Here is a 20,958-nt window from a genome sequence, read left to right as displayed (position 1 = left end):
TACAGGTAATGAGAGGAGGACAGAGGAGCCATTACTACAGGTAATGAGAGGAGGACACAGGAGCCATTACTACAGGTAATGAGGGGAGGACACAGGAGCCATTACTACAGGAAATAAGAGGAGGACACAGGAGCCATTACTACAGGTAATGAGAGGAGGACACAGGAGCCATTACTACAGGTAATAAGAGGAAGACACAGGAGCCATTACTACAGGTAATGAGAGGAGGACACAGGAGCCATTACTACAGGTAATGAGGGGAGGACACAGGAGCCATTACTACAGGTAATGAGGGGAGGACACAGGAGCCATTACTACAGGTAATGAGAGGAGGACACAGGAGCCATTACTACAGGTAATGAGCGGAGGACACAGGAGCCATTACTACAGGTAATGAGAGGAGGACACAGGAGCCATTACTACAGGTAATGAGAGGAGGACAGAGGAGCCATTACTACAGGTAATGAGGGGAGGACACAGGAGCCATTACTACAGGTAATGAGGGGAGGACACAGGAGTCATTACTACAGGTAATGAGGGGAGGACACAGGAGCCATTACTACAGGTAATGAGGGGAGGACACAGGAGCCATTGCTACAGGTAATGAGAGGAGGACACAGGAGGCATTACTACAGGTAATGAGAGGAGGACACAGGAGCCATTACTACAGGTAATGAGAGGAGGACACAGGAGCCATTACTACAGGTAATGAGGGGAGGACACAGGAGACATTACTACAGGTAATGAGGGGAGGACACAGGACCCATTACTACAGGTAATGAGAGGAGGACAGAGGAGCCATTACTACAGGTAATGAGAGGAGGACACAGGAGCCATTACTACAGGTAATAAGAGGAGGACACAGGAGCCATTACTACAGGTAATGAGAGGAGGACACAGGAGCCATTACTACAGGTAATAAGAGGAGGACACAGGAGCCATTACTACAGGTAATGAGAGGAGGACACAGGAGCCATTACCACAGGTAATGAGAGGAGGACACAGGAGCCATTACTACAGGTAATGAGGGGAGGACACAGGAGCCATTACTACAGGTAATGAGGGGAGGACACAGGAGCCATTGCTACAGGTAATGAGAGGAGGACACTGGAGGCATTACTAAAGGTAATGAGAGGAGGACACAGGAGCCATTACTACAGGTAATGAGAGGAGGACACAGGAGCCATTACTACAGGTAATGAGGGGAGGACACAGGAGCCATTACTACAGGTAATGAGGGGAGGACACAGGAGCCATTACTACAGGTAATGAGGGGAGGACACAGGAGACATTACTACAGGTAATGAGGGGCGGACACAGGAGACATTACTACAGGTAATGAGGGGAGGATACAGGAGCCATTGCTACAGGTAATGAGGGGAGGACACAGGAGCCATTACTACAGGTAATGAGGGGAGGACACAGGAGCCACTACTACAGGTAATGAGAGGAGGACACAGGAGCCATTACTACAGGTAATGAGCGGAGGACACAGGAGCCATTACTACAGGTAATGAGAGGAGGACACAGGAGCCATTACTACAGGTAATGAGAGGAGGACAGAGGAGCCATTACTACAGGTAATGAGGGGAGGACACAGGAGCCATTACTACAGGTAATGAGGGAGGACACAGGAGCCATTACTACAGGTAATGAGGGGAGGACACAGGAGTCATTACTACAGGTAATGAGGGGAGGACACAGGAGCCATTACTACAGGTAATGAGGGGAGGACACAGGAGCCATTGCTACAGGTAATGAGAGGAGGACACAGGAGGCATTACTACAGTTAATGAGAGGAGGACACAGGAGCCATTACTACAGGTAATGAGGGGAGGACACAGGAGCCATTACTACAGGTAATGAGGGGAGGACACAGGAGACATTACTACAGGTAATGAGGGGAGGACACAGGACCCATTACTACAGGTAATGAGAGGAGGACAGAGGAGCCATTACTACAGGTAATGAGAGGAGGACACAGGAGCCATTACTACAGGTAATAAGAGGAGGACACAGGAGCCATTACTACAGGTAATGAGAGGAGGACACAGGAGCCATTACTACAGGTAATAAGAGGAGGACACAGGAGCCATTACTACAGGTAATGAGAGGAGGACACAGGAGCCATTACCACAGGTAATGAGAGGAGGACACAGGAGCCATTACTACAGGTAATGAGGGGAGGACACAGGAGCCATTACTACAGGTAATGAGGGGAGGACACAGGAGCCATTACTACAGGTAATGAGGGGAGGACACAGGAGCCATTGCTACAGGTAATGAGAGGAGGACACTGGAGGCATTACTAAAGGTAATGAGAGGAGGACACAGGAGCCATTACTACAGGTAATGAGGGGAGGACACAGGAGACATTACTACAGGTAATGAGGGGAGGATACAGGAGCCATTGCTACAGGTAATGAGAGGAGGACACAGGAGCCATTACTACAGGTAATGAGGGGAGGACACAGGAGCCATTACTACAGGTAATGAGAGGAGGACACAGGAGCCATTACCACAGGTAATGAGAGAAGGACACAGGAGCCATTACTACAGATAATGAGAGGAGGACACAGGAGCCATTACTACAGGCAATGAGAGGAGTACACAGGAGCCATTACTACAGGTAATGAGAGGAGGACACAGGAGCCATTACTACAGGTAATGAGGGGAGGACACAGGAGCCATTACTACAGGTAATGAGGGGAGGACACAGGAGCCATTACTACAGGTAATGAGGGGAGGACACAGGAGACATTACTACAGGTAATGAGGGGAGGACACAGGAGACATTACTACAGGTAATGAGGGGAGGATACAGGAGCCATTGCTACAGGTAATGAGAGGAGGACACAGGAGCCATTACTACAGGTAATGAGGGGAGGACACAGGAGCCATTACTACAGGTAATGAGAGGAGGACACAGGAGCCATTACCACAGGTAATGAGAGAAGGACACAGGAGCCATTACTACAGGTAATGAGAGGAGGACACAGGAGCCATTACTACAGGCAATGAGAGGAGTACACAGGAGCCATTACTACAGGTAATGAGAGGAGGACACAGGAGCCATTACTACAGGTAATGAGAGGAGGACACAGGAGCCATTACTACAGGTAATGAGAGGAGGACACAGGAGCCATTACTACAGGTAATGAAGGGAGGACACAGGAGCCATTACTACAGGTAATGAGGGGAGGACACAGGAGCCATTACTACAGGTAATGAGAGGAGGACACAGGAGCCATTACTACAGGTAATGAGAGGAGTACACAGGAGCCATTACTACAGGTAATGAGAGGAGGACACAGGAGCCATTACTACAGGTAATGAGAGGAGGACACAGGAGCCATTACTACAGGTAATGAGGGGAGGACACAGGAGCCATTACTACAGGTAATGAGGGGAGGACAGAGGAGCCATTACTACAGGTAATGAGAGGAGGACAGAGGAGCCATTACTACAGGTAATGAGAGGAGGACAGAGGAGGCATTACTACAGGTAATGAGAGGAGGACACAGGAGCCATTACTACAGGTAATGAGGGGAGGACACAGGAGCCATTACTACAGGTAATGAGGGGAGGACACAGGAGCCATTACTACAGGTAATGAGGGGAGGACACAGGAGCCATTACTACAGGTAATGAGAGGAGGACACAGGAGCCATTACTACAGGTAATGAGAGGAGGACACAGGAGTCATTACTACAGGTAATGAAGGGAGGACACATGAGCCATTATTACAGGTAATGAGGGGAGGACACAGGACCCATTACTACAGGTAATGAGAGGAGGACACAGGAGCCATTACTACAGGTAATGAGGGGAGGACACATGAGCCATTACTACAGGTAATGAGGGGAGGACACAGGAGCCATTACTACAGGTAATAAGGGGAGGACACAGGAGCCATTACTACAGGTAATGAGGGGAGGACACAGGAGCCATTACTACAGGTAATGAGAGGAGGACAGAGGAGCCATTACTACAGGTAATGAGAGGAGGACACAGGAGCCATTACTACAGGTAATGTGGGGAGGACACAGGAGCCATTACTACAGGTAATGAGGGGAGGACAGAGGAGCCATTACTACAGGTAATGAGGGGATGACACAGGAGCCATTACTACAGGTAATGAGAGGAGGACACAGGAGCCATTACTACAGGTAATGAGAGGAGGATAGAGGAGCCATTACTACAGGTAATGAGAGGAGGACACAGGAGCCATTACTACAGGTAATGAGAGGAGGACACAGGAGCCATTACTACAGGTAATGAGAGGAGGACAGAGGAGCCATTACTACAGGTAATGAGAGGAGGACACAGGAGCCATTACTACAGGTAATGAGGGGAGGACACAGGAGCCATTACTACAGGTAATAAGAGGAGGACAGAGGAGCCATTACTACAGGTAATGAGGGGAGGACACAGGAGCCATTACTACAGGTAATAAGAGGAGGACACGGGAGCCATTACTACAGGTAATGAGGGGAGGACACAGGAGCCATTACTACAGGTAATGAGAGGAGGACACAGGAGCCATTACTACAGGTAATGAGAGGAGGACACAGGAGCCATTACTACAGGTAATGAGAGGAGGACACAGGAGCCATTACTACAGGTAATGAGAGGAGGACACAGGAGCCATTACTACAGGTAATGAGGGGAGGACACAGGAGCCATTACTACAGGTAATGAGGGGAGGACACAGGAGCCATTACTACAGGTAATGAGAGGAGGACACAGGAGCCATTACTACAGGTAATGAGGGGAGGACACAGGAGCCATTACTACAGGTAATGAGGGGAGGACACAGGAGCCATTACTACAGGTAATGAGAGGAGGACACAGGAGCCATTACTACAGGTAATGAGAGGAGGACACAGGGGCCATTACTACAGGTAATGAGGGGAGGACACAGGAGCCATTACTACAGGTAATGAGGGAGGACACAGGAGCCATTACTACAGGTAATGAGGGGAGGACACAGGAGACATTACTACAGGTAATGAGGGGAGGACACAGGAGACATTACTACAGGTAATGAGGGGAGGACAGAGGAGCCATTACTACAGGTAATGAGAGGAGGATAGAGGAGCCATTACTACTGGTAATGAGAGGAGGACAGAGGAGCCATTACTACAGGTAATGAGAGGAGGATAGAGGAGCCATTACTACAGGTAATGAGGGGAGGACACAGGAGCCATTACTACAGGTAATGAGAGGAGGACACAGGAGCCATTACCACAGGTAATGAGAGAAGGACACAGGAGCCATTACTACAGGTAATGAGAGGAGGACACAGGAGCCATTACTACAGGCAATGAGAGGAGTACACAGGAGCCATTACTACAGGTAATGAGAGGAGGACACAGGAGCCATTACTACAGGCAATGAGAGGAGTACACATGAGCCATTACTACAGGTAATGAGAGGAGGACACAGGAGCCATTACTACAGGTAATGAGAGGAGGACACATGAGCCATTACTACAGGTAATGAAGGGAGGACACATGAGCCATTATTACAGGTAATGAGGGGAGGACACAGGACCCATTACTACAGGTAATGAGAGGAGGACACAGGAGCCATTACTACAGGTAATGAGGGGAGGACACATGAGCCATTACTACAGGTAATGAGGGGAGGACACAGGAGCCATTACTACAGGTAATAAGAGGAGGACACAGGAGCCATTACTACAGGTAATGAGGGGAGGACACAGGAGCCATTACTACAGGTAATGAGAGGAGGACAGAGGAGCCATTACTACAGGTAATGAGAGGAGGACACAAGAGCCATTACTACAGGTAATGTGGGGAGGACACAGGAGCCATTACTACAGGTAATGAGGGGAGGACACAGGAGCCATTACTACAGGTAATGAGGGGATGACACAGGAGACATTACTACAGGTAATGAGAGGAGGACACAGGAGCCATTACTACAGGTAATGAGAGGAGGACAGAGGAGCCATTACTACAGGTAATGAGGGGAGGACACAGGAGCCATTACTACAGGTAATGTGGGGAGGACACAGGAGCCATTACTACAGGTAATGAGGGGAGGACAGAGGAGCCATTACTACAGGTAATGAGGGGATGACACAGGAGCCATTACTACAGGTAATGAGAGGAGGACACAGGAGCCATTACTACAGGTAATGAGGGGAGGACACAGGAGCCATTACTACAGGTAATGAGGGGAGGACACAGGACCTATTACTACAGGTAATGAGAGGAGGACAGAGGAGCCATTACTACAGGTAATGAGAGGAGGACACAGGAGCCATTACTACAGGTAATGAGGGGAGGACACAGGAGCCATTACTACAGGTAATAAGAGGAGGACACAGAAGCCATTACTACAGGTAATGAGAGGAGGACACAGGAGCCATTACTACAGGTAATAAGAGGAGGACACAGGAGCCATTACTACAGGTAATGAGAGGAGGACACATGAGCCATTACTACAGGTAATGAGAGGAGGACACAGGAGCCATTACTACAGGTAATGAGGGGAGGACACAGGATCCATTACTACAGGTAATGAGGGAGGACACAGGAGCCATTACTACAGGTAATGTGGGGAGGACACAGGAGCCATTACTACAGGTAATGAGGGGAGGACAGAGGAGCCATTACTACAGGTAATGAGGGGATGACACAGGAGCCATTACTACAGGTAATGAGAGGAGGACACAGGAGCCATTACTACAGGTAATGAGGGGAGGACACAGGAGCCATTACTACAGGTAATGAGGGGAGGACACAGGACCCATTACTACAGGTAATGAGAGGAGGACAGAGGAGCCATTACTACAGGTAATGAGAGGAGGACACAGGAGCCATTACTACAGGTAATGAGGGGAGGACACAGGAGCCATTACTACAGGTAATAAGAGGAGGACACAGAAGCCATTACTACAGGTAATGAGAGGAGGACACAGGAGCCATTACTACAGGTAATAAGAGGAGGACACAGGAGCCATTACTACAGGTAATGAGAGGAGGACACAAGAGCCATTACTACAGGTAATGAGAGGAGGACACAGGAGCCATTACTACAGGTAATGAGGGGAGGACACAGGAGCCATTACTACAGGTAATGAGGAGAGGACACAGGAGCCATTGCTACAGGTAATGAAAGGAGGACACAGGAGCCATTACTACAGGTAATGAGAGGAGGACAGAGGAGCCATTACTACAGGTAATGAGGGGAGGACACAGGTGCCATTACTACAGGTAATGAGAGGAGGACAGAGGAGCCATTACTACAGGTAATGAGGGGAGGACACAGGAGCCATTACTACAGGTAATGAGAGGAGGACACAGGAGCCATTACTACAGATAATGAGGGGAGGACACAGGAGCCATTACTACAGGTAATGAGAGGAGGACACAGGAGCCATTACTACAGGTAATGAGAGGAGGACATAGGAGCCATTACTACAGGTAATGAGGGGAGGACACAGGAGCCATTACTACAGGTAATGAGGGAGGACACAGGAGCCATTACTACAGGTAATGAGGGGAGGACACAGGAGACATTACTACAGGTAATGAGGGGAGGACACAGGAGCCATTACTACAGGTAATGAGGGGAGGACACAGGAGCCATTGCTACAGGTAATTAGAGGAGGACACAGGAGCCATTACGACAGGTAATGAGAGGAGGACACAGGAGCCATTACTACAGGTAATGAGAGGAGGACACAGGAGCCATTACTACAGGCAATGAGAGGAGGACACAGGAGCCATTACTACAGGTAATGAGGGGAGGACACATGAGCCATTACTACAGGTAATGAGGGGAGGACACATGAGCCATTATTACAGGTAATGAGGGGAGGACACAGGACCCATTACTACAGGTAATGAGGGGAGGACACAAGAGCCATAACTACAGGTAATGAGGGGAGGACACAGGACCCATTACTACAGGTAATGAGAGGAGGACACAGGAGCCATTACTACAGGTAATGAGAGGAGGACACAGGAGCCATTACTACAGGTAATGAGAGGAGGACACAGGAGCCATTACTACAGGTAATGCGAGGAGGACACATGAGCCATTACTACAGGTAATGAGAGGAGGACAGAGGAGCCATTACTACAGGTAATGAGGGGAGGACACAGGAGCCATTAGTACAGGTAATGAGAGGAGGACACAGGAGCCATTACTACAGGTAATGAGGGGAGGACACAGGAGCCATTACTACAGGTAATGAGGGGATGACACAGGAGCCATTACTACAGGTAATGAGAGGACACAGGAGCCATTACTACAGGTAATGAGGGGAGGACACAGGAGCCATTACTACAGGTAATGAGGGGAAGGACACAGGAGCCATTACTACAGGTAATGAGGGGAGGACACAGGAGCCATTACTACAAGTAATGAGAGGAGGATAGAGGAGACATTTCTACAGGTAATGAGAGAAGGACACAGGAGCCATTACTACAGGTAATTAAGGGAAGGACACAGGAGCCATTACTACAGGTAATGAGGGGAAGGACACAGGAGCCATTACTACAGGTAATAAGAGGAGGACACAGGAGCCATTACTACAGGTAATGAGGGGAGGATACAGGAGCCATTACTACAGGTAATGAGGGGAGGACACAGGAGCCATTACTACAGGTGATGAGGGGAAGGACACAGGAGCCATTACTACAGGTAATGAGAGGAGGACACAGGAGCCATTACTACAGGTAATGAGGGGAGGACACAGGAGCCATTACTACAGGTAATGGGGGGAGGACACCGGAGCCATTACTACAGGTAATGAGGGGGGGACACAGGAGCCATTACTACAGATAATGAGAGGAGGACACAGGAGCCATTAATACAGGTAATGAGAGGAGGACAGAGGAGCCAGTACTACAGGGAATGAGAGGAGGACACAGGAGCCATTACTACAGGTAATGAGAGGAGGACAGAGGAGCCATTACTACAGGTAATGGGGGGAGGACACAGGAGCCATTACTACAGGTAATGAGGGGAGGACACAGGAGCCATTATTACAGGTAATGAGGGGAGGACACAGGACCCATTACTACAGGTAATGAGAGGGGGGGACAGGAGCCATTACTACAGGTAATGAGAGGAGGACACAGGAGCCATTACTACAGGTAATGAGAGGAGGACACAGGAGCCATTACTACAGGTAATGAGGGGAGGACACAGGAGCCTTTACTACAGGTAATGAGAGGAGGACACAGGAGCCATTACTACAGGTAATGAGGGAAGGACACAGGAGCCATTACTACAGGTAATGAGGGGAGGACAGAGGAGCCATTACTACAGGTAATGAGGGGAGGACACAGGAGCCATTACTACAGGTAATGAGGGGAGGACACAGGACCCATTACTACAGGTAATGAGAGGAGGACACAGGAGCCATTACTACAGGTAATGAGGGGAGGACACAGGAGCCATTACTACAGGTAATGAGCGGAGGACACAGGAGCCATTACTACAGGTAATGAGAGGAGGACAGAGGAGCCATTACTACAGGTAATGAGAGGAGGACACAGGAGCCATTACTACAGGTAATGAGGGGAGGACACAGGAGCCATTACTACAGATAATAAGAGGAGGACACAGGAGCCATTACTACAGGTAATGAGAGGAGGACACAGGAGCCATTACTACAGGTAATAAGAGGAGGACACAGGAGCCATTACTACAGGTAATGAGAGGAGGACACAGGAGCCATTACTACAGGTAATGAGGGGAGGACAGAGGAGCCATTACTACAGGTAATGAGAGGAGGATACAGGAGCCATTACTACAGGTAATGAGAGGAGGACACAGGAGCCATTACTACAGGTAATGAGGGGAGGACAGAGGAGCCATTACTACAGGTAATGAGGGGAGGACACAGGAGCCATTACTACAGGTAATGAGAGGAGGATACAGGAGCCATTACTACAGGTAATGAGAGGAGGACACAGGAGCCATTACTACAGGTAATGAGAGGAGGACACAGGAGCCATTACTACAGGTAATGAGAGGAGGACACAGGAGCCATTACTACAGGTAATGAGAGGAGGACAGAGGAGCCATTACTACAGGTAATGAGAGGAGGACACAGGAGCCATTACTACAGGTAATGAGAGGAGGACAGAGGAGCCATTACTACAGGTAATGAGAGGAGGACACAGGAGCCATTACTACAGGTAATGAGGGGAAGGACACAGGAGCCATTACTACAGGTAATAAGAGGAGGACACAGGAGCCATTACTACAGGTAATGGGAGGAGGACACAGGAGCCATTACTACAGGTAATAAGAGGAGGACACAGGAGCCATTACTACAGGTAATGAGAGGAGGACACAGGAGCCATTACTACAGGTAATTAGGGGAGGACACAGGAGCCATTACTACAGGTAATGAGGGAGGACACAGGAGCCATTACTACAGGTAATGAGGGGAGGACACAGGAGACATTACTACAGGTAATGAGGGGAGGACACAGGAGACATTACTACAGGTAATGAGGGGAGGATACAGGAGCCATTGCTACAGGTAATGAGGGGAGGACACAGGAGCCATTACTACAGGTAATGAGGGGAGGACACAGGAGCCATTACTACAGGTAATGAGAGGAGGACAAAGGAGCCATTACCACAGGTAATGAGAGGAGGACACAGGAGCCATTACTACAGGTAATGGGGGGAGGACACAGGAGCCATTACTACAGGTAATGAGGGGAGGACACAGGAGCCATTACTACAGGTAATGAGGGGAAGGACACAGGAGCCATTACTACAGGTAATTAGAGGAGGACACAGGAGCCATTACGACAGGTAATGAGAGGAGGACACAGGAGCCATTACTACAGGTAATGAGAGGAGGACACAGGAGCCATTACTACAGGTAATGAGAGGAGTACACAGGAGCCATTACTACAGGTAATGAGAGGAGGACACAGGAGCCCTTACTACAGGTAATGAGGGGAGGACACAGGAGCCATTACTACAGGTAATGAGGGGAGGACACAGGAGCCATTACTACAGGTAATGAGGGGAGGACACAGGAGCCATTACTACAGGTAATGAGAGGAGGACAGAGGAGCCATTACTACAGGTAATGAGGGGAGGACACATGAGCCATTACTAAAGGTAATGAGGGGAGGACACATGAGCCATTATTACAGGTAATGAGGGGAGGACACAGGACCCATTACTACAGGTAATGAGGGGAGGACACATGAGCCATTATTACAGGAAATGAGGGGAGGACACAGGACCCATTACTACAGGTAATGAGGGGAGGACACAGGAGCCATAACTGCAGGTAATGAGGGGAGGACACAGGAGCCATTACTACAGGTAATGAGAGGAGGACACAGGAGCCATTACTACAGGTAATGAGAGGAGGTCACAGGAGCCATTACTACAGGTAATGAGAGGAGGACACAGGAGCCATTACTACAGGTAATGCGAGGAGGACACATGAGCCATTACTACAGGTAATGAGAGGAGGACAGAGGAGCCATTACTACAGGTAATGAGGGGAGGACACAGGAGCCATTAGTACAGGTAATGAGAGGAGGACACAGGAGCCATTACTACAGGTAATGAGGGGAGGACACAGGAGCCATTACTACAGGTAATGAGGGGATGACACAGGAGCCATTACTACAGGTAATGAGGGGATGACACAGGAGCCATTACTACAGGTAATGAGGGGACACAGGAGCCATTACTACAGGTAATGAGGGGAGGACACAGGAGCCATTACTACAGGTAATGAGGGGAAGGACACAGGAGCCATTACTACAGGTAATGAGGGGAGGACACAGGAGCCATTACTACAAGTAATGAGAGGAGGATAGAGGAGACATTACTACAGGTAATGAGAGGAGGACACAGGAGCCATTACTACAGGTAATGAGGGGAAGGACACAGGAGCCATTGCTACAGGTAATGAGGGGAAGGACACAGGAGCCATTACTACAGGTAATAAGAGGAGGACACAGGAGCCATTACTACAGGTAATGAGGGGAGGACACAGGAGCCATTACTACAGGTAATGAGGGGAGGACACAGGAGCCATTACTACAGGTGATGAGGGGAAGGACACAGGAGCCATTACTACAGGTAATGAGAGGAGGACACAGGAGCCAATACTACAGGTAATGAGGGGAGGACACAGGAGCCATTACTACAGGTAATGGGGGGAGGACACAGGAGCCATTACTACAGGTAATGAGGGGGGGACACAGGAGCCATTACTACAGATAATGAGAGGAGGACACAGGAGCCATTAATACAGGTAATGAGAGGAGGACAGAGGAGCCAGTACTACAGGTAATGAGAGGAGGACAGAGGAGATATTACTACAGGTAATGAGAGGAGGACAGAGGAGCCATTACTACAGGTAATGGGGGGAGGACACAGGAGCCATTACTGCAGGTAATGAGGGGAGGACACAGGAGCCATTATTACAGGTAATGAGGGGAGGACACAGGACCCATTACTACAGGTAATGAGAGGGGGGCACAGGAGCCATTACTACAGGTAATGAGAGGAGGACACAGGAGCCATTACTACAGGTAATGAGAGGAGGACACAGGAGCCATTACTACAGGTAATGAGGGGAGGACACAGGAGCCATTACTACAGGTAATGAGAGGAGGACACAGGAGCCATTACTACAGGTAATGAGGGGAGGACACAGGAGCCATTACTACAGGTAATGAGGGGAGGACACAGGAGCCATTACTACAGGTAATGAGGGGAGGACAGAGGAGCCATTACTACAGGTAATGAGGGGAGGGCACAGGAGCCATTACTACAGGTAATGAGGGGAGGACACAGGACCCATTACTACAGGTAATGAGAGGAGGACACAGGAGCCATTACTACAGGTAATGAGCGGAGGACACAGGACCCATTACTACAGGTAATGAGAGGTGGGCACAGGAGCCATTACTACAGGTAATGAGAGGAGGACACAGGAGCCATTACTACAGGTAATGAGAGGAGGACACAGGAGCCATTACTACAGGTAATGAGGGGAGGACACAGGAGCCATTACTACAGGTAATGAGAGGAGGACACAGGAGCCATTACTACAGGTAATGAGGGGAGGACACAGGAGCCATTACTACAGGTAATGAGGGGAGGACACAGGAGCCATTACTACAGGTAATGAGGGGAGGACAGAGGAGCCATTACTACAGGTAATGAGGGGAGGGCACAGGAGCCATTACTACAGGTAATGAGGGGAGGACACAGGACCCATTACTACAGGTAATGAGAGGAGGACACAGGAGCCATTACTACAGGTAATGAGCGGAGGACACAGGAGCCATTACTACAGGTAATGAGAGGAGGACAGAGGAGCCATTACTACAGGTAATGAGAGGAAAACACAGGAGCCATTACTACAGGTAATGAGGGGAGGACACAGGAGCCATTACTACAGGTAATAAGAGGAGGACACAGGAGCCATTACTACAGGTAATGAGAGGAGGACACAGGAGCCATTACTACAGGTAATAAGAGGAGGACACAGGAGCCATTACTACAGGTAATGAGAGGAGGACACAGGAGCCATTACTACAGGTAATGAGGGGAGGACAGAGGAGCCATTACTACAGGTAATGAGAGGAGGATACAGGAGCCATTACTACAGGTAATGAGAGGAGGACACAGGAGCCATTACTACAGGTAATGAGGGGAGGACAGAGGAGCCATTACTACAGGTAATGAGGGGAGGACACAGGAGCCATTACTACAGGTAATGAGAGGAGGATACAGGAGCCATTACTACAGGTAATGAGGGGAGGACACAGGAGCCATTACTACAGGTAATGAGAGGAGGACAGAGGAGCCATTACTACAGGTAATGAGAGGAGGACACAGGAACCATTACTACAGGTAATGAGGGGAGGACACAGGAGCCATTACTACAGGTAATGAGAGGAGGATACAGGAGCCATTACTACAGGTAATGAGGAGGACACAGGAGCCATTACTACAGGTAATGAGAGGAGGACACAGGAGCCATTACTACAGGTAATGAGGGGAGGACACAGGAGCCATTACTACAGGTAATGAGAGGAGGACACAGGAGCCATTACTACAGGTAATGAGGGGAGGACACAGGAGCCATTACTACAGGTAATGAGAGGAGGACAGAGGAGCCATTACTACAGGTAATGAGAGGAGGACACAGGAGCCATTACTACAGGTAATGAGAGGAGGACAGAGGAGCCATTACTACAGGTAATGAGAGGAGGACACAGGAGCCATTACTACAGGTAATGAGAGGAGGACAGAGGAGCCATTACTACAGGTAATGAGAGGAGGACACAGGAGCCATTACTACAGGTAATGAGGGGAGGACACAGGAGCCATTACTACAGGTAATGAGAGGAGGACACAGGAGCCATTACTACAGGTAATAAGAGGAGGACACAGGAGCCATTACTACAGGTAATGAGAGGAGGACACAGGAGCCATTACTATTGGTAATGAGGGGAGGACACAGGAGCCATTGCTACAGGTAATGAGGGGAGGACACAGGAGCCATTACTAAAGGTAATGAGAGGAGGACACAGGAGCCATTACTACAGGTAATGAGGGGAGGACACAGGAGCCATTGCTACAGGTAATGAGGGGAGGACACAGGAGCCATTACTAAAGGTAATTAGAGGAGGACACAGGAGCCATTACTACAGGTAATGAGAGGAGGACACAGGAGCCATTACTACAGGTAATTAGGGGAGGACACAGGAGCCATTACTACAGGTAATGAGGGAGGACACAGGAGCCATTACTACAGGTAATGAGGGGAGGACACAGCAGACATTACTACAGGTAATGAGGGGAGGACACAGAAGACATTACTACAGGTAATGAGAGGAGGACAGAGGAGACATTACTACAGGTAATGAGGGGAGGACACAGGAGCCATTACTACAGGTAATGAGAGGAGGACACAGGAGCCATTACTACAGGTAATGAGGGGAGGATACAGGAGCCATTGCTACAGGTAATGAGGGGAGGACACAGGAGCCATTACTACAGGTAATGAGGGGAGGACACAGGAGCCATTACTACAGGTAATGAGAGGAGGACACAGGAGCCATTACCACAGGTAATGAGAGGAGGACACAGGAGCCATTACTACAGGTAATGGGGGGAGGACACAGGAGCCATTACTACAGGTAATGAGGGGAGGACACAGGAGCCATTACTACAGGTAATGAGGGGAGGACACAGGAGACATTACTACAGGTAATGAGAGGAGTACACAGGAGCCATTACTACAGGTAATGAGAGGAGGACACAGGAGCCATTACTACAGGCAATGAGAGGAGTACACAGGAGCCATTACTACAGGTAATGAGAGGAGGACACAGGAGCCATTACTACAGGTAATGAGGGGAGGACACATGAGCCATTACTACAGGTAATGAGAGGAGGACACAGGAGCCATTACTACAGATAATGAGAGGAGGACACAGGAGCCATTACTACAGGTAATGAGGGGAGGACACATGAGCCATTATTACAGGTAATGAGGGGAGGACACAGGACCCATTACTACAGGTAATGAGAGGAGGACACAGGAGCCATTACTACAGGTAATGAGGGGAGGACACATGAGCCATTACTACAGGTAATGAGGGGAGGACACAGGAGCCATTACTACAGGTAATGAGAGGAGGACACAGGAGCCATTACTACAGGTAATGTGGGGAGGACACAGGAGCCATTACTACCGGTAATGAAGGGAGGACAGAGGAGCCATTACTACAGGTAATGAGGGGAGGACACAGGAGCCATTACTACAGGTAATGAGAGGAGGACACAGGAGCCATTACTACAGGTAATGAGGGGAGGACACAGGAGCCATTACTACAGGTAATAAGAGGAGGACACAGAAGCCATTACTACAGGTAATGAGAGGAGGACACAGGAGCCATTACTACAGGTAATAAGAGGAGGACACAGGAGCCATTACTACAGGTAATGAGAGGAGGACACAGGAGCCATTACTACAGGTAATGAGAGGAGGACACAGGAGCCATTACTACAGGTAATGAGGGGAGGACACAGGAGCCATTACTACAGGTAATGAGGAGAGGACACAGGAGCCATTGCTACAGGTAATGAGAGGAGGACACAGGAGCCATTACTACAGGTAATGAGAGTAGGACAGAAGAGCCATTACTACAGGTAATGAGGGGAGGACACAGGAGCCATTATTACAGGTAATGAGAGGAGGACACAGGAGCCATTACTACAGGTAATGAGAGGAGGACACAGGAGCCATTACTACAGGTAATGAGGGGAAGACAGAGGAGCCATTACTACAGGTAATGAGAGGAGGACACAGGAGCCATTACTACAGGTAATTAGGGGAGGACACAGGAGCCATTACTACAGGTAATGAGGGAGGACACAGGAGCCATTACTACAGGTAATGAGGGGAGGACACAGGAGACATTACTACAGGTAATGAGGGGAGGACACAGGAGCCATTACTACAGGTAATGAGGGGAGGACACAGGAGCCATTACTACAGGTAATGAGGAAGGACACAGGAGCGATTACTACAGGTAATGAGGGGAGGACACAGGAGACATTACTACAGGTAATGAGGGGAGGACACAGGAGACATTACTACAGGTAATGAGGGGAGGATACAGGAGCCATTGCTACAGGTAATGAGGGAGGACACAGGAGCCATTACTACAGGTAATTAGAGGAGGACACAGGAGCCATTACCACAGGTAATGAGAGGAGGACAGAGGAGCCATTACTACAGGTAATGAGAGGAGGACACAGGAGCCATTACCACAGGTAATGAGGGGAGGACACAGGAGCCATTACTACAGGTAATGAAAGGAGGACACAGGAGCCATTACTACAGGCAATGAGAGGAGTACACAGGAGCCATTACTACAGGTAATGAGAGGAGGACACAGGAGCCATTACTACAGGTAATGAGGGGAGGACACATGAGCCATTACTACAGGTAATGAGGGGAGGACACAGGAGCCAATACTACAGGTAATGAGGGGAGGACACAGGAGCCATTATCACAGGTAATGAGGGGAGGACACAGGAGCCATTACGACAGGTAATGAGGGGAGGACACATGAGCCATTATTACAGGTAATGAGGGGAGGACACAGGACCCATTACTACAGGTAATGAGGGGAGGACACAGGAGCCATTACTACAGGTAATGCGAGGAGGACACAGGAGCCATTACTACAGGTAATGAGAGGAGGACACAGGAGCCATTACTACAGGTAATGAGGGGAGGACAGAGGAGCCATTACTTCAGGTAATGAGGGGAGGACACAGGACCCATTACTACAGGTAATGAGAGGAGGACACAGGAGCCATTGCTACAGGTAATGAGAGGAGGACACAGGAGCCATTACTACAGGTAATGAGGGGAGGACACAGGAGCCATTAGTACAGGTAATGAGAGGAGGACACAGGAGCCATTACTACAGGTAATGAGGGGAGGACACAGGAGCCATTACTACAGGTAATGAGGGGAGGACACAGGAGCCATTACTACAGGTAATGAGAGGAGGACACAGGAGCCATTACTACAGGTAATGAGAGGAGGACACAGGAGCCATTACTACAGGTAATGAGGGGAGGACACAGGAGCCATTACTACAGGTAATGAGGGGAGGACACAGGAGCCATTACTACAGGTAATGAGGGGAAGGACACAGGAGCCATTACTACAGGTAATGAGGGGAGGACACGGGAGCCATTACTACAAGTAATGAGAGGAGGATAGAGGAGACATTACTACAGGTAATGAGAGGAGGACACAGGAGCCATTACTACAGGTAATGAGGGGAAGGACACAGGAGCCATTACTACAGGTAATGAGGGGAAGGACACAGGAGCCATTAGTACAGGTAATGAGAGGAGGACACATGAGCCATTACTACAGGTAATAAGAGGAGGACACAGGAGCCATTACTACAGGTAATGAGAGGAGGACACAGGAGCCATTACTACAGGTAATGAGAGGAGGACACAGGAGCCATTACTACAGGTAATGAGGGGAGGACACAGGAGCCATTACTACAGGTAATGAGGGGAGGACACAGGAGCCAATACTACAGGTAATGAGAGGAGGACACAGGAGCCATTACTACAGGTAATGAGGGGAGGACACAGGAGCCATTACTACAGGTAATGAGGGGAGGACACAGGAGCCATTACTACAGGTAATGAGGGGAGGACACAGGAGCCATTACTACAGGTAATGAGGGGAGGACACAGGAGCCATTACTACAGGTAATAAGAGGAGGACACAGGAGCCATTACTACAGGTGATGAGGGGAAGGACACAGGAGCCATTACTACAGGTAATGAGGGGAGGACACAGGAGCCATTACTACAGGTAATGAGGGGAGGACACAGGAGCCATTAATACAGGTGATGAGGGGAAAGACAAAGGAGCCATTACTACAGGTAATGAGGGTAGGACAAAGGCGTCTCTTAATGAAGTCACTGGATTTTGGGAGCCAGAAATCTTGCTATTTTGTAGATGACCAACTTCTTATTTTCCACTATAATTTGCAAATAACTTCTTTAAAAATCAGACATTGGGGGTCATTTACTAAGGGCCCGATTCGCGTTTTCCCGCATTTCCGATTTCCACCGATTTCCCCTGAATTGCCCCGGGATTTTCGGCGCACGCGATTGAATTGTGGCGCATCGGCGCCGGCATGCACACAACGGAAATCGGGGGGCGTGGCCGAACATTAATTCGAACGAATTCGGAAAAACCGGCGCATTTAAAAAAAAAAAAGTGTTGCGAGACTTGCACTTACCTTTACTAGGAATAGGCCGGTGAACTTGAGTGCATTCCGATGAACTTCAGCGCAGCAGCGCCACCTGGTGGACGTCGGAGGAACTGCCTTAGTGAATCCCGGCCGGACCCGAATCCACCACAGAGAACGCGCCGCTGGATCGCGAATTACTACAGGTAATGAGAGGAGGACACAGGAGCCATTACTACAGGTAATTAGGGGAGGACACAGGAGCCATTACTACAGGTAATGAGGGAGGACACAGGAGCCATTACTACAGGTAATGAGGGGAGGACACAGGAGACATTACTACAGGTAATGAGGGGAGGACACAGGAGCCATTACTACAGGTAATGAGGGGAGGACACAGGAGCCATTACTACAGGTAATGAGGAAGGACACAGGAGCGATTACTACAGGTAATGAGGGGAGGACACAGGAGACATTACTACAGGTAATGAGGGGAGGACACAGGAGACATTACTACAGGTAATGAGGGGAGGATACAGGAGCCATTGCTACAGGTAATGAGGGAGGACACAGGAGCCATTACTACAGGCAATGAGAGGAGTACACAGGAGCCATTACTACAGGTAATGAGAGGAGGACACAGGAGCCATTACTACAGGTAATGAGGGGAGGACACATGAGCCATTACTACAGGTAATGAGGGGAGGACACAGGAGCCAATACTACAGGTAATGAGGGGAGGACACAGGAGCCATTATCACAGGTAATGAGGGGAGGACACAGGAGCCATTACGACAGGTAATGAGGGGAGGACACATGAGCCATTATTACAGGTAATGAGGGGAGGACACAGGACCCATTACTACAGGTAATGAGGGGAGGACACAGGAGCCATTACTACAGGTAATGCGAGGAGGACACAGGAGCCATTACTACAGGTAATGAGAGGAGGACACAGGAGCCATTACTACAGGTAATGAGGGGAGGACAGAGGAGCCATTACTTCAGGTAATGAGGGGAGGACACAGGACCCATTACTACAGGTAATGAGAGGAGGACACAGGAGCCATTGCTACAGGTAATGAGAGGAGGACACAGGAGCCATTACTACAGGTAATGAGGGGAGGACACAGGAGCCATTAGTACAGGTAATGAGAGGAGGACACAGGAGCCATTACTACAGGTAATGAGGGGAGGACACAGGAGCCATTACTACAGGTAATGAGGGGAGGACACAGGAGCCATTACTACAGGTAATGAGAGGAGGACACAGGAGCCATTACTACAGGTAATGAGAGGAGGACACAGGAGCCATTACTACAGGTAATGAGGGGAGGACACAGGAGCCATTACTACAGGTAATGAGGGGAGGACACAGGAGCCATTACTACAGGTAATGAGGGGAAGGACACAGGAGCCATTACTACAGGTAATGAGGGGAGGACACGGGAGCCATTACTACAAGTAATGAGAGGAGGATAGAGGAGACATTACTACAGGTAATGAGAGGAGGACACAGGAGCCATTACTACAGGTAATGAGGGGAAGGACACAGGAGCCATTACTACAGGTAATGAGGGGAAGGACACAGGAGCCATTAGTACAGGTAATGAGAGGAGGACACATGAGCCATTACTACAGGTAATAAGAGGAGGACACAGGAGCCATTACTACAGGTAATGAGAGGAGGACACAGGAGCCATTACTACAGGTAATGAGAGGAGGACACAGGAGCCATTACTACAGGTAATGAGGGGAGGACACAGGAGCCATTACTACAGGTAATGAGGGGAGGACACAGGAGCCAATACTACAGGTAATGAGAGGAGGACACAGGAGCCATTACTACAGGTAATGAGGGGAGGACACAGGAGCCATTACTACAGGTAATGAGGGGAGGACACAGGAGCCATTACTACAGGTAATGAGGGGAGGACACAGGAGCCATTACTACAGGTAATGAGGGGAGGACACAGGAGCCATTACTACAGGTAATAAGAGGAGGACACAGGAGCCATTACTACAGGTGATGAGGGGAAGGACACAGGAGCCATTACTACAGGTAATGAGGGGAGGACACAGGAGCCATTACTACAGGTAATGAGGGGAGGACACAGGAGCCATTAATACAGGTGATGAGGGGAAAGACAAAGGAGCCATTACT

General features: G+C 49.4%; 1 protein-coding gene across 1 annotated transcript in view; it reads left to right on the top strand.

Moving 5' to 3' along the window:
* LOC140107049 (tyrosinase-like) overlaps positions 1-20,958 on the top strand; it is a 130,161-nt gene that overhangs the window by 107,372 nt on the left and 1,831 nt on the right. The gene's annotated exons all lie outside the window — the stretch shown is intronic.

The sequence above is a fragment of the Engystomops pustulosus genome, unplaced genomic scaffold (assembly GCF_040894005.1).
Source record: "Engystomops pustulosus unplaced genomic scaffold, aEngPut4.maternal MAT_SCAFFOLD_106, whole genome shotgun sequence".
NCBI classification, from domain to species: domain Eukaryota; kingdom Metazoa; phylum Chordata; class Amphibia; order Anura; family Leptodactylidae; genus Engystomops; species Engystomops pustulosus.
The sequence above is the reverse complement of the archived record's forward strand: the minus strand, read 5'-3'. Positions and strand labels throughout refer to the sequence as shown.